Raw genomic sequence first — 23,442 nt, forward strand, 5'->3', positions numbered from 1 at the left:
AATCTGAACCTGCATACAAGGCTAATGACTGACCATCATGTAAATCTGAACCTGCATGCACGGCTACTGACTGACCATCATGGTAAATCTGAACCTGCATACAAGGCTAATGACTGACCATCATGTAAATCTGAACCTGCATGCAAAGCTAATGACTGACCATCATGTAAATCTGAACCTGCATGCGAGGCTAATGACTGACCATCATAGTAAATCTGAACCTGCATACAAGGCTAATGACTGATCATGTAAATCTGAACCTGCATGCAAGGCTAATGACTAACCATCATAGTAAATCTGAACATGCATGCGAGGCTAATGACTGACCATCATGTAAATCTGAACCTGTATGCAAGGCTAATGACTGATCATGTAAATCTGAACCTGCATACACGGCTAATGACTGATCATGTAAATCTGAACCTGCATGCACAGCTAATGACTGATCATGTAAATCTGAACCTGCATGCACGGCTAATGACTGACCATCATAGTAAATCTGAACCTGCATGCATGGCTAATGACTGATCATGTAAATCTGAACCTGCATGCACGGCTAATGACTGACCATCATGTAAATCTGAACCTGCATGCACGGCTAATGACTGATCTTTTAAATCTGAACCTGCATGCACGGCTAATGACTGACCATTATGTAAATATGCACCTGCATGCACAGCTAATGACTGACCATCATGTAAATCTGAACCTGCATGTAAGGCTAATGATTGACCAGCGTGTAAATCTGAACCTGCATGCACGGCTGCTGACTGACCATCGTGTAAATCTGAATCTGCATACACGGCTAATGACTGACCAGCATAGTAAATCTGAACCTGCATGGACGGATAATGACTGATCCTCGTGTAAATCTGAACCTGCATGCACAGTTAATGACTGATCATCATGTAAATCTGAACCTGCATGCCCGGATAATGACTGATTATCATGTAAATCTGAACCTGCACGCACTGCTAATGACTGACCATCATCTAAATCTGAACCTTCATGGACTGCTAATGACTGACCATCATCTAAATCTGAACCTGCATGCAAGGCTAATGACTGACCATCATATAAATCTTAACCTGCATGCACGGCTAATACCTGACCATCATTACATCTCAACTCGCATGCAAGGTTAATGACTGACCATCATGTAAATCTGAACCTGCATGCACAGCTAATGACTGACCATTATGTAAATCTGAACCTGCATGCAAGGCTAATGACAAACCATCATGTAAATCTGAATCTGCATACACGGCTAATGACTGATCACGTAAATCTGAACCTGCATGTACGGATAATGTCTGATCATCATGTAAATCTGAACCTCCCCATGCATGGCTAATGACTGATCATCATGTAAATCTGAACCTGCATGCACAGCTAATGGCTGATTATTATCTAAATCTGAACCTGCATGCACAGCTGACTGACCACCATGTAAATCTGAACCTGCAAGCCAGGCTACCGATTGATCATGTAAACCTGAACCTGCATGCAAGGCTAACGACTGACCGTCATGTAAATCTGAACCTGGATACACGGCTAATGACTGATCATGTAAATCTGAACCTGCATGCACAGCTAATGGCTGATCATGTAAATCTGATCCTGCATGCACGGCTAATGACTTACCATCATGTAAATCTAAACCTTCATGCATGGCTAATAAGTGAGGTAAATCTGAACCTGCATGCACAGCTATTGACTGATCATGAAAATCTGAACCTGCATACAAAGCTAATGACTTACCATCATGTAAATCTGAACCTGCATGCATGGCTGACTGACCATCTGAACCTGCATGCGCTGCTAACGACTGATCATGTAAATCATAACCTGCATGCAAGGCTAACGACTGACTATCATGTAAATCTGAACCTGCATGCAAGGCTAATGACTGACCATCATGTAAATCTGAACCTGCATGCACGTCTAATGACTGATCATGTAAATCTGAACCTGTATGAACCGCTAATGGCTGATCATGTAAATCTGAACCTACATGCAAGGCTAATGACTTACCATCATGTAAATCTGAACCTGCATGCACGGCTAATGACTGATCATGTAAATCAGAACCTGCATGCAAGGCTAATGACTGACCATCATGTAAATCTGAACCTGCATGCAAGGCTAATGACTGACCATCATGTAAATCTGAACCTGGATGCACGGCTAATGACTGATCATGTAAATCTGAACCTGCATGCAAGGCTAATGACTTACCATCATGTAAATATGAACCTGCATGCTCGGCTACCGACTGATCATGTAAATCAGAACCTTTATGCAAGGCTAACGACTGACCATCATGTAAATCTGAACTTGCATGCAAGGCTAATGACTGACCATCATGTAAATCTGAACCTGCATGCAAGGCTAATGACTGACCATCATGTAAATCTGAACCTGGATGCACTGCCAATGACTGATCATGTAAATCTGAACCTGCGTGTTAGGCTAATGACTGATCATGTAAATCTAAACCTGCATGCCAGGCTAATGACTGAGCATGTAAATCTGAACCTGCATGCAAGGCTAATGACTAACCATCATGTAAATATGAACCTGCTGCACTGCTAATGACTGATCATGTAAATCTGAACCTGCATGCATGGCTAATGACTGATCATGTGAATCTGAACCTGCAAGCAAGGCTAATGACTGACCATCATGTAAATGTGAATCTGCATACACGGCTAATGACTGATCACGTAAATCTGAACCTGCATGCATGGCTAATGACTGATCATCATGTAAATCTGAACCTCCCCATGCATAGCTAATGACTGATCATCATGTACATCTGAACCTGCATGCCCGGCTAATCATCTAATTCTGAACCTGCATGCACGGCTGACTGACCATCATGTAAATCTGAACCTGCATGCACAGGTAAGAACTGATCATGTAAACCTGAACCTGCATGCAAGGGTAATGACTGACCATCATGTAAATCTGAACCTGCATGCACGGCTAATGACTGACCATCATGTAAATCTGAACCTGCATGAACTGCTCATGGCTGATCATGTCAATCTGAACCTGCATGCAAGGCTACTGACTTACCATCATGTAAATCTGAACCTGCATGCAAGGCTAATGACTGACCATCATAGTAAATCTGAACCTGCATGCAAGGCTAACGACTGATTATGTAAATCAGAACCTGATTGAAAGGCTAATGACTGACCATCATGTAAATCTGAACCTGGATGCACGTCTAACGACTGATTATGTAAATCAGAACCTGATTGAAAGGCTAATGACTGACCATCATGTAAATCTGTACCTGGATGCACGGCTAATGACTGATCAAGTAAATCTGAACCTGCATGTAAGGCTAATGACTGATCATGTAAATCTGAACCTGCATGTAAGGCTAATAAATGATCATGTCAATCAGAACCTGCATGCAAGGCTAATGACTGGCCATTATGTAAATCTGACCTGCATGCAAGGCTAATGGCTGACCATCATGTAAATCTGAACCTGCATGCACGTCTAACGACTGATTATGTAAATCAGAACCTGATTGAAAGGCTAATGACTGACCATCATGTAAATCTGTACCTGGATGCACGGCTAATGACTGATCAAGTAAATCTGAACCTGCATGTAAGGCTAATGACTGATCATGTAAATCTGAACCTGCATGCAAGGCTAATGACTGATCATCATGTGAATCTGAACCTGAATGTACAGCTAGCGACTGATCATGTAAATTTTAACCTGCTGCACGGCTAATGACTGATCATGTCAATCTAAACCTGCATGCACGGCTAATGACTGATCATGTAAATCTGAACCTGCATGCAAGGCTAATGACTGAGCATCATGTAAATCTGAACCTGCATGCAAGGCTAATGACTGATCATCATGTGAATCTGAACCTGGATGTACGGCTAGTGACTCATCATGTAAATTTTAACCTGCTGCACGGCTAATGACTGATCATGTCAATCTGAACCTGCATGCATGGCTGACTGACCGTCATGTAAACCTGAACCTGCCTGCAAGGCTAATGGCTGACCATCATGTAAATCTGAACCTGCATGCAGGGCTAATAAACTGACCATCATGTAAATCTGAACCTGCATGCACAGCTAATAACTGACCATAGTGTAAATCTGAATCTGCATACAGGGCTAATGACTCACCATCATAGTAAATCTGAACATGCATGCATGGCTAATGACTGACCATCATGTAAATCTGAACCTGCATGCATGGCTAATGACTGACCATCATGTAAATCTGAACCTGCATGCAAGGTTAGTGACTGACCATCATGTAAATCTAAACATGCATGCATGGCTAATGACTGATCATCATGTGAATCTGAATCTGCATACACGGCTAATGACCGATCACGTACATCTGAACCTGCATGCATGGCTAATGTCTGATCATCATGTAAATTTGAACCTCCCCATGCATGGCTAAGACTGATCATCATGTAAATCTGAACCTGCATACACAGCTAATGGCTGATCATCATCCAAATCTGAACCTTCATGCACGGCTGACTGACCATCATGTAAATCTGAACCTGCAAGCAAAGCTAACGACTGATCATGTGAACCTGAACCTGCATGCAAGGCTAATGACTGACTGTCATGTAAATTTGAACCATGATGCACGGCTAACAACTGATCATGTAAATCTGAATCTGCATACATGGCTAATGACTGATTGTGTAAATCTGAGCCTGCATGCACGATTAACGACTGATCATGTAAATCTGAACATGCATGCAAGGCTACTGACTTACAATCATGTAAATCTGAACCTGCATGCACGGCTAATGACTGACCATCATGTAAATCTTAACCTGCATGAACGGCTAAGGACTAACCATCATGTAAATCTTAACCTGCATGAACGGCTAAGGACTAACCATCATGTAAATCTGAACATGCATGCAAGGCTAATGACTGACCATCATGTAAATCTGAACCTGCATGCAAGGTTAGTGACTGACCATCATGTAAATCTGAACATGCATGCATGGCTAACGACTGACCATCATGTAAATCTGAACCTGCATGTAAGGCTAATGACTGACCATCATGTAAAGCTGAACCTCACCATGCATGGCTAATGACTGATCATCATGTACATCTGAACGTGTATGCACGGCTAATGGCTGATCGTCAACTAAATCTGAACCTGCATGCATGGCTGACTGACCATCATGTAAATCTGAACCTGCATGTAAGGCTAATGACTGATCATGTAAATCTGAATCTGCATACAAGGCTACTGACTTACCATCATGTAAATCTGAACCTGCATGCACGGCTAATGACTGACCATCATGTAAATCTTAACCTGCATGAACGGCTAAGGACTAACCATCATGTAAATCTTAACCTGCATGAACGGCTAAGGACTAACCATCATGTAAATCTGAACATGCATGCAAGGCTAATGACTGACCATCATGTAAATCTGAACCTGCATGCAAGGTTAGTGACTGACCATCATGTAAATCTGAACATGCATGCATGGCTAACGACTGACCATCATGTAAATCTGAACCTGCATGTAAGGCTAATGACTGACCATCATGTAAAGCTGAACCTCACCATGCATGGCTAATGACTGATCATCATGTACATCTGAACGTGTATGCACGGCTAATGGCTGATCGTCAACTAAATCTGAACCTGCATGCATGGCTGACTGACCATCATGTAAATCTGAACCTGCATGTAAGGCTAATGACTGATCATGTAAATCTGAATCTGCATACAAGGCTACTGACTTACCATCATGTAAATCTGAACCTGCATGCACGGCTAACGAATGATTATGTAAATCAGAACCTGCATGAAATTCTAATGACTGACCATCCTGTAAATCTGAACCTGGATGCATGGCTAATGACTGATCATGTAAATCTAAACCTGCATGCACGGCTAATGACTGATCATCATGTAAAGCTGAACCTCACCATGCATGGCTAATGACTGATCATCATGTACATCTGAACGTGTATGCACGGCTAATGGCTGATCGTCAACTAAATCTGAACCTGCATGCATGGCTGACTGACCATCATGTAAATCTGAACCTGCATGCACGGGTAACAACTGATCATGTAAACCTGAACCTGCATGCAAGGCTAATAACTAGCCATCATGTAAATCTAAACCTGGATGCACGGCTAATGATTGATCATGTAAATATGAACCTGCATGTAAGACTAATGACGGACCATCATGTAAATCTGAACCTGCCTGCAAGGCTAATGACTGACCATCGTGTAAATCTGAACCTGCATACAAGGCTAATGACTGACCATCATGTAAATCTGAACCTGGATGCAAGGCTAATGACTGATCATGTTAATCTGAACCTGCATGAACGGCTAATGGCTGATCATGTAAATCTGAACCTGCATGCACGGCTAATGACTGACCATCATGTAAATCTGAACCTGCATGCAAGGCTAATGACTTACCATCATGTAAATATGAACATGCATGCACGGCTAACGACTGATCATGTGAATCAGAACCTGCATGCAAGGCTAATGACTGACCATCATGTAAATCTGAACCTGGATGCACGGCTAATGACTGATCGTGTAAATATGAACCTGCATGCAAGGCTAATGACTGAGCATGTAGATCTGAACCTGCATGCAAGGCTACTTGACTGACCATCATGTAAATACGAACCTGCATGCTCGGCTACCGACTGATCATGTAAATCAGAACCTGCATGCAAGGCTAACAACTGACCATCATGTAAATCTGAACCTGCATGCAAGGCTAATGACTGACCATCGTGTAAATCTGAATCTGCATGCACTGCTAATGACTGACCATCATGTAAATCTGAACCTGCATGTACGGCTAATGACTGATCATCATGTAAATTTGAACCTGCATGCACTGCTAATGAGTGACCATCCATTTACAATGATAAATGGTTCAAATTCATCCATACAAACAGAAATCGCACTCTTCGCTAGTGCTATTGCAACATTAAATTCATAACATGCAAAATGTGCAATAATAAACCCATGTACCATCCTATAAAGTGTACATGCAAACTAAAGTTTGCAATTTATAGAAAAAATTCCCCCGCAGGCCCAGATATATACCATACTACGTAATTTTTAAAAGTGCTTAATGCATAAATTACAAGATGCTCTTCCGTATTCCTCAAACTTACATTACCAAGCAAGGTTTGATGGTACTGACCTGCCCAACAAATTCATCTGCAGACATTAAAAGTGTCAGTGCAAGTTCAAGGGCCTGATTTTTTTAAACCTTTGCTTCTAAAGGTCCTAAAAACTTCCTAAAGTGCCAGCCCGTTCAATAACTAAGGTTTGTCCTTTTTATGAGGTTTCTTCAGCAGCAAAATTACCCTGTATTTTTGCATAGTGTGATAATTAATTAACCTGAGCTTGATACCAAAATTCCCTTTCTCAAGTTTTTTTTCATCCTATGAGACTAATCAGGGATTTTAAATGTTGCGTATTATAGATATAGCCGCTACCGCTGAAATTAAATTAAATTGTGCACCCTCTTTCTCCTAAGGGGATGGGGCTGCACGAGCGGGTAAGGCTATGGAGGGTGAAGGTTTAACCGTTTGCCCTACTCTTATAGTGATCTGCACGAAAATTTGTTTTCAATATTCAATCACTGCCTAACACGACCCAAATACGCGTTCCCAGTCCCCGAATTTGTTGCATCTGGGACACTTTCTGTCCAAATCATGTCATTGAGTCTAGCAGAGGTGTAGAAGAGTTTACAGCCATTAAAAAAACAAATCTATGACATGTTGCCCCTCTCAATAAAGAAAACCCAAGGCTAAAATACTTCTGTCAAATATTCCGGTGTACATTAATGCCCATGCGGCGCACCCATTTCTCCCTAATATTCTTAGTAACTTGAGTGCTATATTGTTGAAGTTCCTTGTACCAAAAAACTTAGGGAATCATTAACTTTATCTGCCGCATACAGTTTCTTAACTAACTCCCCCAATTGATTTATTTCTACTGAGGATAAGTTATTGAAGACAGAGACAAGCTGCCTAAATATGAAGAGCTATAGACGGCTCCATACTGAAGGTCAATCGGGCATATGTCCCCATATGGATTCTTGTGCCATCGAAAAAAAGTCCTACTTTTACTGATCTTTATATTCCTCCACCTAATGATGTCAGCAGTAGATAAATTGGGGGATAAATGCTGGCAATTGGCCAAGGTTGCTTCTGCATGAATAGCAGGCATTTCATACTTCCGGAACATCTGGCACTGATGAGCAAATAGCGCTTGCAGAGACTTATACATCGGCATAAACAAATGGATTCTATCAATGTGAAGTGACAAAAAATATAATATTAATTTCTGTGAATTGTGGGAAGATTCACTCTCTCTTAAGGTGGTAAAGATGAGAGCACAATGTGCTTGTTAAAATACCCCTCACACACTAAAAAAATCCAATAGTGTCATGCTTCATCATTGGGGTCTTCCCGTCCCTCTACGGGGCGGGGCGTGCTACGACCTGGCGAACTACGCGGGAGCACTGATAATGTGACAAGGCTATGTGATGGTGCAAGGTGAGTTGTGTCAGTGAAGTGTAGGGACCTAATAATGTGTGGGAAAAACAAAAAGTTAAAAATCCTCTGGCTAGTGGAAAAAAACAATTTATTCACTTCCCTAGCTGGGGACGTTAAGAAGGGGGTTTTGGGGTAGAGCAAATAGCCACTACCTGGTCTACATGTTTCGTAAGCAGTCCCCTACTGCTTACTCGTCAGGACCTTCTAGTGGCCCCTACTAAAAAATAGCTCAGTTGCTAAATATAGTAAGCCTATCGTCCTAAAAACTAACAGTAAAAATAAACTGATAGTTTTATGCTTCAGGGCATGAGCTGGCCCAGGGAAGCTAAGATTCTCAAAAAGAACCTAAATAGGTCTTGCTGAGGCGGAATGAATGTGCCTCATGAGCTGGCTGTCGATAGGTGTTTCGATGCGGTAATAGTAGCCGCGCAAGGTTAATACCTTACTTCTATCCGTCCTGCCGCTCTGGAGAGTGCACTCTCATTCCGCCTCAGCAAGACCTATTTAGGTTCTTTTTGAGAATCTTAGCTTCCCTGGGCCAGCTCATGCCCTGAAGCATAAAACTATCAGTTTATTTTTACTGTTAGTTTTTAGGACGATAGGCTTACTATATTTAGCAACTGAGCTATTTTTTAGTAGGGGCCACTAGAAGGTCCTGACGAGTAAGCAGTAGGGGACTGCTTACGAAACATGTAGACCAGGTAGTGGCTATTTGCTCTACCCCAAAACCCCCTTCTTAACGTCCCCAGCTAGGGAAGTGAATAAATTGTTTTTTTCCACTAGCCAGAGGATTTTTAACTTTTTGTTTTTCCCACACATTATTAGGTCCCTACACTTCACTGACAACTCACCTTGCACCATCACATAGCCTTGTCACATTATCAGTGCTCCCGCGTAGTTCGCCAGGTCGTAGCACGCCCCGCCCCGCCCCGTAGGGGGACGGGAAGACCCCAATGATGAAGCATGACACTATTGGATTTTTTTAGTGTGTGAGGGGTATTTTAACAAGCACATTGTGCTCTCATCTTTACCACCTTAAGAGAGAGTGAATCTTCCCACAATTCACAGAAATTAATATTATTTTTTTTGTCACTTCACATTGATAGAATCCATTTGTTTATGCATATCTAATTGGAGGGTGATTCTATCAGTACCTCTCTACTTCCTCTTGTGTTTTGAAGAGACTTATACATCACCTTTATCCGGTACATTTGGTTCCTTTATGAACCCAGGCAAGCTGCTGAAACCATAATTATTCATTCAGTATGTACAAAAGGAGAAAATTATCAAATTTAGGAGCGTGCATTGAATATCTCCTTATCTGTAATTCGAAGGAAGCACAATATTGCAACTTAAAGTTGGGGAGTGCCAAGCCATCCGCAAATGTTGGTAATTGTAAAATTTGTAGACTAATGTGGGACGTCTTATAATCCCATATAAATGAAGTCAGAATGCTATCTAATTTAGTAAAAAATCCTGCATCAAGTTTACAATGAGTATTTAAAAATAGAAATAGAAACGGGTCAAAATACATTTTAAATAAGAGACATTTGACATATGACGGAAAGGGGGACGATTTCCAGACGTCAAAAAGAGAATGAATTTTGAGAAAAATTGGAATGAAATTCGAGCAACATAGGTCCGTAGGTAGGTCTGAATAATAAACTCCCAAATAACTTTTGGAATCCGATCATAGTTGTCCCTGAGTTTAGGTAGTAAGATATTAGGAGTGGTATTAAATAAAAGTGACTCCGTTTTAAATTTGTTGATATTAACCCCCCCAGTGAAGTATACTTATGTATAGCTTGCAATCCAGTCTCAATATTACAACTGTCTGGGATTTAAAAAAGGGTAACATCATTAGCATATAATTTTATTTTAGCTTTGCCCATCAGAGAGGGAAGAATTTCCTGGTGGGAGCGAATATATTGTGCTAAAGGTTTAAAGAATAAAGCAAGCAAAATAAGGGAAAGGGGACAACCCTGCCATGTGTCTCTGCTAGGAAATATGGCGCCAGCACACACACTGTTTATAATAACTTGTGCCAAAATATATTCAGAAAGCTAGGAAATAGACTTAGTGAGCAATGATGGAAATTTGAACTTCTTCAAAAATCGTAAATAACCCCAGCTAACGAGGTCAAAGACCTTCTCCACATCTAACAAAAATATAGCCGTGGGAATGTTATCTGCAGACACAAAATCAATAAACTCCGATAAGTAGTTGTGTGTTAGTACTCAGACTTTGTCCCTAAATTATGCCATTCTGTTTGGATGAATTGAACTGTTAATAACGGCATTAATTTAGTTGGTTAAAATTATTTTAAAGATTTTATAATCCATATTAAGGAGCGTTATTGGTTGATAAGGAGATGGTTCGGTGTTATCTTTCCCTTTCTTCAAAAAGTTAATTAGAACTTCCTTTTTAAAAGAGGACAGGATCGATCCACCTAATAAAATGGAGTGAAAAGTTTTTTTAAGGCGGCTACAAGTAAAGCATAAAAGCATTTATAAAACATCTTCCCCTGACAATTGCTTTATTATATTTCTGACTTCATCTCCACTGATGGGACTCGACAGATGGTTCACAACTTCAGCTTCTAGTACTGGTAATTGCAACTCAGATTTTGCTCTACCAATGCAGACCCTGGGGTGTAACCCCCCCGACATAAAGCGAGGAATATTAATCCACAAAGATACTCCTAATTTCAATGCTTTCTTTTGTAATAGCGCTAGTATTAGAGTCTCTTATCCCGGCAATCACATTTTAATTACAGTTTTCTTTAGCAGTCCATGCCAAAAAGTGCCCCATCTTCTCCCCTCTTCATATACCTGATTGTTAAAAGTGCAGCTGCTGAGGAGCTCCTTCTGTAGGAAAAATTATTTTAAAGTTTCCATGTGGCCCAACCAAATGCAATGTGCCTAATCTGATTGATCTTCCAGAACCTTATCATACACTTTATCAACAGTCGATTGTAAACTACGTTGCTCATCCCTGTTTTTTTTTCTGATAAGCGGAGAGAGAAATCAAAAAGCCCTGAATTGTAGTTTAAACGCCTCCCATTCTACAGCCACATCCATGGTATTCACCTTTTTATAAGTTAAGTGATCACTCTCAATTGATAGTGTCTGAATGTTAGTATCTTGCCTCAGCAACAGTTTGTCCATAATCCTTCTCCTCTCTATTTTAGGACCGTGCAACAGGAATTTTAAAATAACCACAGAATAGTCCGAAAAAACATGATTTTGCTGGAAAAGTTTTGAGGTAATGAGAGGAGATAGAAAAGATCTATCCTTGAAGATGACCATTAAAATTTCAAAAACAAGAATACACTCTACAAGTCTGATTCAATCTTCGACAAACATCTTTCACTTCTAGCCATATACAAAAATGGTAAGAATTCTGCTTTGTCTGCTTCTTGGGTTGAGTGAGGTTAGGGTCCGAGGGATCCATACCAGGAAAAGGAAAACAAATTAAATCCCCACCCACGATTGGAATCACATGTAAATTGCATTGTTCCCACTGTAGGGACTAAAGAGGTTCAATATTATTATGAATGTGGCAATATTAAGAAGCAATGTTATATCTTATATTGTGGATCAGCACAGGGGCTATGAGCCAAAACCCATCTTCGTCTGCCAGAGGAGGCAGACAGCTGACATCTCCTCCTATACTAATAATCGCTGTAGTGCCTCCATGCAAAGATCTAGCCGACAAAATAAATGTTCTTTAACCCAGGTATAATTCAATTTATTTCTCTCCTTCCCCCCTGATAAAATGAGTTTCCTGTAAAAGAATGAGGGTGGGATTATATTGCTGCTATCTTAAAAAGTCAGCATCCATCTTCCATCTATTATGCATACCATTAGCGTTATAAGTAACTATAACTAATTCCATTTTTTTGGGTGAAAATCTTAATCACTGGACTCTTTTTGGATATAAGCAGTCAGCCCTACAAAAAATAACCAAGCAATCCTCTGATCATGTAGTACAATTTCATTCAGCTGTGTCCCAGTGTCACCCATTTTCCTTCCCTCCCTCAAACTCTCCCATTTTCTATCCTGTGCTCCTAGCCCCCGGAAGCTAAGAGCAGCTAGCTTTTCTATTTAGTTGGTGTGTTCCTCCTGCACCAGCGACTGCCCAGAGCTATTATTTATAACCTCTCGGGCTACCTATCTGAGACAAAAAAAAATCTGCCTTTGAACTTTCAGTAAGAATGTGAAACCACCCCCTCCACAACACTTTTAGTTCAGTAGGTTGCAACAGCTGGACCTGAGCTCTCTTTGCCTTAAAATATTCTGACAGATGTTTCAGTTCCCGGCGACGTCAGGAGGTCTCATATGCAAGGTCTGGAAAGATTTTAAAAGAGAAGTCAGCTCCGCTTTAATAGATTTAAGTTGTACTTCCTCCCAGAGTCCTGGAAATAAACCAAAATGATCTATGTTTTTGCGCTTGCCTTAGGTGAGGACTCTTACAATGAAAAGGACTGTGTCTTGACCAGACAGGACATATTTGGATAGTAACTTGGACGTTTCTTCAATCAAATCCTTATTTTTGTGTAGAGTTCTCAGATATCCCCAAAAGCCTTACATTTGCCCATAGAGATCTGTTCTCCAGGTCCTCCAGCTTATATTTAACATGATGCATATCTTTCAGATGCTGAGGCGTCATTTCTGAGTGAGACCGTTGCACATCTTACAAATCTAAAATCCTTTGTTCACCTTCAGCATCTTGAGTTTAAACCCTGTCGTGCCTTATCAATTAAATCTAACTTGTTCTCAATTTTGCATTCATCTCCTTGTGAGCTATTTTCATCTCCTGAATTTCTGCCTGAAGTTGTTTGAGTAAAGGCGCATAGTTCAGCATTAGAGTCCCTCAAGACAATAGATGGCTCTATCTTCTTGTGATCTTGGTCAATTGAACTCACCTGGTGTCTTACAGAACAGCTTTTCTCATTTATAATCTCATGGGCTATAGTCTCATACCTTACAAATCTGCAGGGGGCCAAATTGATTACGTGGATCTAGGTTTTGTCACTTTATTCGTAAGTATGACTAAAATAGCTTCAGATCCAGATATTCACAAGCCGCTATGACCCACAATGCTGTCCTCCTCATAATGTTGGCTCGCTCTAGTGTACCTCAAGATGACTGAATTTCCCAAGATGGGTGTTTGCCAAAGATTGGATATTGTGGCATTCAGGTTGAGCTGCTAGTAGTATGGTTAGCTTTTGCTGAGAGAAGTTATTTAATAATGAGAGTGTTTACATGAGCTAACTTTTTGTCCCCCAATGAGTTGCAGCTGCCAACATCTTCACACAGACTCTCTGGAGCCCACCCAGTCTGCAAAGGATAAGCCAAACTGAGTTTATGCATGTGTTCAGGTTTCCTAAATAACACTTCAGCCTCTCCATCAGAGGGGATCTCTATCTTCCATCAAGAGAGATTGGATTTGGATCTGCAGTGAGTTCGGCATTTCTGATACAGTACAATTTTCTACGCCCTGAGCCTTCTTGACAGTCAAAGACAAAATAAACAGTGTGCTACCCTGAAGCTGTTTCTCCTTTCGGCTGATAACTGATCTTCTCTTTAATAGGCGCTGTCTCAGTCCTTCTTGAATGGGGCGATTATGCATTTCCTAGTGGGCTTTCGCGCCTCGCAGTCCTTTATCTTTTCTCTCTGAGTAAGGCTTCATTAGTTCCTGTACTAAGAGGGTCCACACCTCAATAACATACATTTGTCAGCAAATGTTACTGCGTCATGCGGTAGTAAGATCTTAGGAGGTTCCTGGCGTTATTATCTGCATTTGAGTTTTTATTAGCCTCCAGTGAGAATCCACCTGCCAGCTGCCGCTTCCTGCTGCTACCCGCCCCTCCAATGGTCCGTTCTCAAAGTTAAGGTCTGCCAAACAACAGCAGGCAAAGATGTCCCCGTGGGAGCACGAGCACAGCTAATAAATAATAAGATCTTCAATTTTCCCTTTCACCCTGGGAAGAACTCAAGTCCAGATCCACAACTAGGGGAACGCAAAGCTGGTGTTCCCTTTGTACGCCGCCGGGGATTCAAGAGTAGCCTCACTCTATGCGCCTCTTCATCTCCCTTGGTGTTCACTGCTGCTCCGTGCGGGTAAAAAACGAAACAGCTGCATAGCTGGAACAGGGGCCAGCAGGTGCGGCGCATAAAGTGGAGACCCGCAAACTGATGCCCAGCTCCTCACCAGAGCCTTTCTCTCCTTCCAGGTGTTACACACCATGCTTTGTAGCAGGCGCATTAACCCTATATGCTACTTCAGGAGTCAAAACTGTGACTAGACAAAACACATCTCTCCAGAAAGTGCATTTACCACTAAAGTTATTTTACCATTATTATTATCATCCCCTTAAGTTTTCTTGGCTCAAAAGCTCTCTGCAGCAGATGCCTTAACCCATAAGATATTTTCAAATGCAGCCCCTTTGTGTCCAATTAATTATGCAGAGCAGATTTACTGTCACGTTTGTCCTTGTTGCCAATTTCTCTGCTGCATATTTGTTAAAAAATAAATGTATAAATTGACTCCCTCTTGTCCTTCGTGGCTCCCACCCCTTCCTTTGCCACTCCCCCTTGACCCCCAATGTATGGGTTCCTTCCTGGGGTATTTTTCTTCCAATTCCAGGGCCTGTCAGTCAGTTGAGTGAGGTCGGCTACACCCACAGTCTGCAGAGCCGTTTACAGTCAATGACTCATGAAAGACGTAGTTGTTCTAAACTCAAATCGTTTCCCAGAAATTATATTGCGAAACCGCCTGCTTTCAAGTGAGGGGCGGCCCTCGGCTGTCTGCAACCCCCTCCCAGGGCCGTTTCTAGGTGTTGTGCCGCCCTAGGCGAGAATTGAAAAATGCCTCCCCCTCCCTTTTTCTATCATGGGGAACTACATTCACCACACGATTTCCTTGGTCTGTGGACAGTCCAGGCAGTTCTTGGGGTTCACATTGCACTTTCGCATCAAGAACTTCCCAAAGTGTATGAACCGCGAGAAACTTTCGAAATGTATTAATTTATCCTGTTGGCCTGCAGATCGAATTTTGGTATTATATCCAGCCTAAAACCGCTCTTCATCTAAATAAAAAAAACAGAAGATTTTGCGTGTTTTGAAATTTGCTAAATATTTTCAAATATGTCCACAAAGCAAACTATGTTGTCTCTATCCTCATTCTTACAGAGTTGATACAGCTGCAAGTTATCGGTTGCTGGTTGGATGAGACTGCAAACTTTCTTCAAGAGGACCAAATGAGCTGGCATCTCCTAAGATCACCTACTTACATGTAGGACCAATAATGCCCACTAGCAGTCAACTTTAGATCATAGGATTTTCTAGAATATTTGTCTTTTCGTCCATTATGAACGTTGTCTCGTTTTTAGGCACATATAGAGCCCAGGACATGGAAAGTGCTCAACTGCTGACCAGTTCAACCCTGGACATGCTGACAACTGTTGCTACATTTGTAGTTCAACTGGCTCTTAACAGGTGAAAAGCAAAAAGAGAGGAGTCTGCTTGCAATGGTTGCCTGTTATTAGGACTGCTGTCAAAGGTCTCGGAAAGATATATGGCACAAATAGATATTTACTGGGGAAGCTTTCTTTTTCTATTTTCTTCTGTAGTTTGGCAGTGAAGTAATGACCATCCCAGTTATTCAGTCTGTTTATGTCATTTATGCAATGGCGGGAAGTGCCATCATAAAGAAGTTGCTCAATAGGGTCACAGTCTAGTCTTACATCCCTCATAGGCAAACACGTTTTTCCATAAAGCACCCTTTGTAATATTGCTTTAGCATCAACGCTCTACTCTAAGGAAAAGTGTTTGTGGTGCATTTGACAAAATTAACAACAAAAGTGCAATCATACAATGCAATGAACTTCAAGGTTTGACGGCTTAGACAGATTTCTTCGCAGGAGTAGATGCAATGGGGTCTCCCTACCACTTTAAAGAACCACCGCTTGTCAACAAATCAAGCTGGAGAGTGAAATGTCCTCTCAGACTGTTTCTATTGTGAAGCGCTCTGACACCTTCGGGTAAAGTCTGCGCTATAAAAATGCATAAATAAGGTAGAGGGTCCTCTGCTCTTAAGTTCTGCACACTCTCTTCCTGCTTCCTTGACCCCCTCTCCCGTGTCCTACTACTCCTCCACGCTCCAGCCTTGCTCACATGCAGGGAGATAGATTTATCACCTCACCTCAGTCACAGGCTGCAGGCCTGTACACATGGGGCCGCCACCACCGCCATCCTATGATCTCACTCTCAGATCTTTTTAGCCTGCCTGGCCTGCTGCAACAAACAGACCCGCCCCGCCCGCGCCACCACCACAAACCTCACTCAGACACAGGGGGCCACCTCACCCCTCACAGTGCTGCTAGTCAGCTCTGCTCACCAGTGTTTTGCGCCACTCACTCTCAGTCCGGCCGTGACCGTGAGGACGGGCTGGGGCTCGGAGTCGGAGATAACAGATAACGATTCACCCGCCCGCCTCATCATTTACAACATTTTTAGCAATAGCAGGCTGCCTGAGATTATTACACATGATTCATTTGCAATTGAATTTGCATCCGATCCGAAATATATATATTTATTTTCTCCAGCGGCCTTCTGACTGACTCACCATTGCGTGCACTGCTCAAGTCACGACCTGCGTACGTCCCCACGACCACCACGGTCAGGCCTGACCACGGCTGTACTGTTTTGCAGGCGTGGTGCTGGAGTCAGGAAAAAAAAGAGGGCCGGCGGGAGACGGAGTCGGGACCGGACAACAAGACTGTGGCACTGTGGCAGGTGGCAGCTGCATTATGCTAATTAAATTATGGTTAATTCACGGCCATCAAAGGGGGAGCAGCGCGCCAGCCGACACACACAGTCCGACCGTCCCCCGCGCGCGCCGAGAGAGATGGTGGCACTGGCGCGCCGTGCGCGTCACCGTCAGTGGCCTGCCCTCCCTGGCTGAAGCACTGCTCATGGATTGGCCAAAAATTTTCCCCAGGGCCGTCATTGGTAGCGCTATACCAGCGCTACAAGATTGACGGCCCTGGGGGACCCACACTTACACTAGTGTGTCCCGCACCCCGCTCGGCTCTAAACTGTCTGCACAACATCATGATGTCGCATGCAAATGAAAACAGCAGTTGCGCTTGCACAGTGCACTCTCCACTGCATGATTTCCTGTTTACAGACTAACAAAATGCCGCCCTCAACATTTTGCCGCCCTAGGCGGCCGCCTAGTCCTGCCTAATGGCAGAAACGGCCCTGCCCCCTCCCCCTTCAAGTGGCTTCTGATGAACATTTTAAAGTGCGTGTTTATGTACGCAGTTCGCATGCGCCGTGCAGAATACATTTATGTGACGTGCTGTTGAGCAGCACGCACAGAACACGAATACTTCAGTATAAAAGCAGCAAAGATGTAGGAATCAAAAGTATAGCAGGTGCAGTGACACCGGGGCCCAGTTGTACGAGGGGCCTATTAACTTCTGGGTATATTTTTCTTATACTCAGGGCCACTGGAATTATGCGCCAGGGGAGCACCACATTAGGTGGCACATTAGACTAGATTATGCGGCACTAAAACGCAAAATTAAGCAGCATAATGCGGAACATTTGGTGATAGCGTCACTTTATTATGATGTCATTTTTACAATGGTAATACTGTCTGGGCCAATATTTCACCTCATTAGCTTCAGTTTAACAATCCAAATACAGAAATAAGCACATGAAACATGGCCAGTTTGCAAAAGGCCTTCTACTGCGCACGAGCACTTTGCCACATTTAAATAACTTTTGACTCGTTTGAGCTAGAGATAATTTTTTTTTTGCTTAAATATTCTGATTATACAGCAGACTATGTATTATGTTGAAAATGCGTCAAATCAAGAATGATCTCGTTGCAAAAATTTCGACTTATATTTAATGCCCAACTCCAGCCAGACTCTCTTCCTTATCTGCCCACATATTTTAGGGCTCGGTTAATTTGCTATTTTGACACCAGCGAGCACATGTGGCTGCCAGTGCTTTAGAAGGATGCCGTGGTGAAAACTGCAGGAACATAACATAATATGTGCATTTGTAAAGTGCACGTTCACCATAGGGTATCTTGGCACTGAATCGCAGATGTTTATTGTTACCCAGCTCAATGGTACTCATTTTATCGACCTCAGAAGGATGAAAGTTTAAGTGCATGTGCCAGGATATAAACCTGTGACGAGGAGGTCAAACAACGGCCCTTACAGTGTATGTATTAGTCCACTAAGCCACCAGACCCAGGTGTACTTTCTGCACAGTAATATTTACATAAGTTGGATGTTTTGGGCTCTGAGTTTCTGTAAAAGATGTTTTTGCAGTCAGCCTCCCCCTGTTACACTGTGGAAGAGGTCATGCGGAGGAGCCGTCCGAGTACCTCCATTTTTCCCTTCTTAAAGGAGCCGGAGAGGACAGTGTGAATGTGCCATTCAATCACTAAACCCCGTAAGGTCATTGCTTTCATTGTTTGGCTTTTCACCACTGAAGCCACCCATGGGGACCACATCCTCAGTGGGCTACTGTAGTAAGTCCCTCTCTTGGCAATGGCATGTTCTTTGTTATGCTATGCGCTCTACAAATAGTCATAACATATTTCACCCGCAGGGTATTGAGGTGCTAGATAAAGAAGGGGCCGAGCTGGCTGAGTCTGACGTCTACGCACTCATAACCAGCAGATTAGACTACGGCAACGCCCTCTACGCCGGAATCAACAAGACTCTTCTACACAAGCTCCAAACCATCCAGAACGCCGTAGCCAGGGTCGTCCGAGGGACACCACGCCACGAGCATGTGACCCAGCACCTACGAGGCCTCCACTGGCTCCCCTTCGATAAGAGGGTCACCTTCAAACTCCACACCCACGCCTACAAATCCCTCCACAACATCGGACCCAAATACCTCAACAACCAAGTTTGTTTCCACGTACCCAAGAGGAACCTCTGCTCCGCTGACCTCGCCCTGGCAGAGGTTCCCCGCATCGGCAGAAACAGAACCGGCGGGAGAGCTTTTTTGTACATTGCTCCACGACCTGGAATAAGCTCCCTGTCAACATCAGACGCTCCCCAACGCTCCACACATTCAGGAAGGACCTCAAGACCTGGCTCTTCGACTGACTCGGAGCAGCTCCCCTCTCTCCCCAGTGCCTTGAGACCCTCACGGGTGAGTAGCGTGCTTATAAACCACTGATTGATTGATTGCTTGATTGATTGATTGAGCTAAAGATCAACGTCTTCAGTGTCTTGCGGAATTTAAGGACTTAGGCGGCAGCTTTGATGAGCAGGAGGAGGTCATTCCAGCCCTTGGGAGCGAGGTACGAGAAGGCGCGCCTGCCAGAACTGGCTCTGCAGATGAGGGGGATGTGAGCGAGCAAGAGGCCTACCGATGTTCTACATCGATCTCCCTTTGTCCGTGGCCCGTGTGTGTGATCTGGCACTAATGAATTCTCATGGCTTCCGAGACCCCTTGAAGTCCCTTTCTTAGAAGGAAGCCCGTTGGCCAGTTTGCTTTTTTAAGAGAAGTCACAGGTGGCCAAAGGCTTTTCAAATTGTGTTGCACAGCCCGTGCAAAACATGCCCAGCCTTCCGGTGCACTGCCTGAGCGTCTGTGCCTGAGCATCCAAACAGGATGCTCAGGCACATGGTACCCCCCTGCCTTTCAAAGAACAACGTGGCAGGCACAGCGCGGTGCCTGTCACGTTGTGCTTTGAAAAGCACAACATGCATTTTTAGCATTGCGGCGGGCGGTGCAATGTTAAAAATACGGGATGCGCCCACCAGTGTGGCGGGCGCATCATAATGGGGTGTGCGGGACCGCCGCTAGCATTGCGGGCGGTCCCATTCCCCACTGGTATGGCGGGCGGACAAAGTCCGCCCGCCATACTAATGGGGCCCTTACTATGGTGAGTCAGTGGCTGCTGAATGTAAGAGGTCATTTTGTTTGCTTAAGACAACACAAAAGCACTGATTTCCTAAACTCACTGACACAAGGCTGGGAAATTGGAGTACACATGACCCCCACCAGACAATGTTTACTTCCAGAACTGCCTATCTGTAGGAAGTCCACACTGTCATCCTTCAGAGGTACACACCACTATTACCGACCCTTAGCAGGGAGGAACGTATTGCTCATCCCGTTGGTCAGAGCATCAATAGAAGGGACAGTGGAGCATACAGGATTGGGAGGGAGGGGTGGGGTGGAGCAGACCACAAACCAGGATATGTGTGTAAAAGGCCGCTTTATTGAAACAGGTGCACATAACAATTTCAATAAACCTCGGCAAAAGCCTTACAAAACTAAGCCTCACTAATCAAACCACTTACCTAACCCCGTACCTCGCCCCTCCCCTAAAATTTCCTTGAACCCGCCCCCACCCGTACATTACAACATTACAAACAATCTAAAACAATAAATCACCATATAACCCTGTATAACCCTATAAATTCAACCTGTCCGTTAAACAAACTCCCCTGCCTGCCCTTTTACAGCTGTCAATCACCCAACTTGTGTAACTGAAGTAACAAAGAACCTGCCTACCCTTCCCCTGTCGATAACCCAACTTCAAAAATAATCAACAAACCTCTGCCAAACCTGTCAAAACTTCAAATAACCCTCGCAACGCACCTGTTCAAAGCAACAATACAAAACCAGTACCCTGCTCACCTGTCCCAACAAAGCTCCCTAATGATGAACAACCAAAAGGAAAAAAAACAAAATAATTAATTAAATAGGGAGGGCAAACACGTCACTAAGCCCAAAGCTTCCAGCCACCAGGTCACCAAACCTAAAATGGTGGCCGGGAGCAGGAGCCCAAAGCATTTATGCTTGATCTTCATTTGGGCTATAAATATAAAGAGCCCAAATATAAGATGGCTGGCTTAAAGCCCACCCCTTCCACCCCCTCCCAAAATGCCCAGGGGAGGGTCCTCCCTGTGGTTGGCTGCACCCTCCCCCCCCCCCCCCCCCCCCCAAACACCTCCTTAAGGATAAGGGCAGATATGGAATGATGTTAAGCACAACACAGGTTAGAGTACAGAGGAGGATACGAGTGGCATTATCACATGGTGTAGACAGGGCAGAGAAGGAGAAGCATGTGAGAGTTATTTTAAGTATCACATAGTATAAACAGGGTAGAGAAGGGTTAAGAAATATATGAGAGAGATATTTAATTATCACATGGTATAAACAGGGTAGAGGAGGGGAAAGAAATGTATGAGAGATATTTAAGCATCGCATGGTATGGATTCAAAAGAAATAAAACAGAGTGAGCAGGATGTTTGAAAAAATATTGATCCTTGTCCATGCATTTAAAAGTCCCTATTTGTGCTATATTAAATCTAAGACTATCAAATTCTAATCCTAACTGTAGCTACATTTATTTCCCCTAGCTTCTAAATGTAACCCCTATGCCAGATAGACCCTTTAACCATATACCAAGCATTAACTTCAGGCTATAAACTAGCCCGTGACCACAACCCTTGATTAAGGGTTTTCCCTGACCTAATCCAAAACCCTAAACAAACCTTAATTCCTCGAACTTTACAATAATCACACTACCCCTATGTCTAAACTCTACCATCGTCCTAACCCTAAATCTATCCCTAACCATATCCCTTCTCGTAGACTAACCCTAATTTATAGCTTTTTAAAAACTTTTAAAATTTATTTTACATCTTTGTTTTTCAATTTAAAATTATCAATCTTAATTTCTTTTTAATTTTTTTTGTTGCTTTTTTTGTCGCTTCTTACCTACAATGCATTTAAATGCCTCAAGGGTATATGCACAGTAGAGTAGAGAGAGTGAACAGGGAAAGTGTTACTTCCTCTTTACCTTTAGCAATTGCTACATTGTAAAACGCTCTGATACCCCCTGTGGTCATGTTCACGATATAAAGACTGAATCCGTCTATTGTCTTTTTAAAAAAGGAAGTTAAAGCGATATTGATGAAGAAACGTCTGCCTTAGAACCCTAGCTTCCAATGCTCTAGAGGACATTCTAGTTTCTATGAGACTGTGATGATTGTATGCTGTTCTGTTGGTTTTCTGTTACTTCCTCTTATACCTTGCATGATTGCTAAATTGTAAAGTGCTCTGATACTCCCAGTGGTCATTTTCGCGCGATTTAAAACCTTTTTAAATAAATAAAAGTGGAGATATAAGAGAAACATTTACATAGCTAGGTGCATAAACACAATTGAGGGTGGAAATTGGGGAAATTAATGCGAAATTTAAATATTTCAGGGGGTATAAATACTATGGAGTAGGGAGTGTAGAGATAAAGACATTTGTATGGCTCAGCATATAAACAAGTGATAGAGAGGGAAGATATGAGTGAGACATTTAAATATATCAGCCATAGAAATAAAGTAGATTAGGTAGCATATAGATATGAGAGAGACATTTTTATAGCCTATTGTCTGCACACAATTGAGGGTGGAAAGTGGAGATATGAAGGAGACATTTCAATAACTCGGGTATAAATAAAGTAGAGGAAGGAGTGTGCACATATAAGAGAGACATTTATATAGCTCAGTGCATAAACACAATTGAGGATGGATGGGAAGACAAGTGAGACATTCAAATATGAATGCAGAAGATGCTGTAAGTCTATTTGATGCATGTGTAGCACTAAAAGATGGGGCCATGAGACATGATGGCTTAGGAGTCCCAGGTGGATGATCATTGCTTGCAAGAAATAGTGGTAAATGTGTGGAACTGCCTTCCAGCAGTAAGGTTTGGGCAAATCAGTAGCAGAATTCAGTGAGACCGGGAGAGGCTCAGCTGAGTGGTCCTGGATGAGAAGAAAGAGATGAAGACC

The 23,442-nt window shown here is 42.9% G+C and overlaps 1 protein-coding gene across 2 annotated transcripts in view; it reads left to right on the plus strand.

The window, feature by feature from the left end:
• The window catches only part of TNFSF13 (TNF superfamily member 13), a 129,660-nt gene that overhangs the window by 22,449 nt on the left and 83,769 nt on the right, over positions 1 to 23,442 (plus strand). The window lies entirely within an intron of this gene.

The sequence above is a fragment of the Lissotriton vulgaris genome, chromosome 12 (genome assembly GCF_964263255.1).
Source record: "Lissotriton vulgaris chromosome 12, aLisVul1.2, whole genome shotgun sequence".
In the NCBI taxonomy this organism is placed as follows: domain Eukaryota; kingdom Metazoa; phylum Chordata; class Amphibia; order Caudata; family Salamandridae; genus Lissotriton; species Lissotriton vulgaris.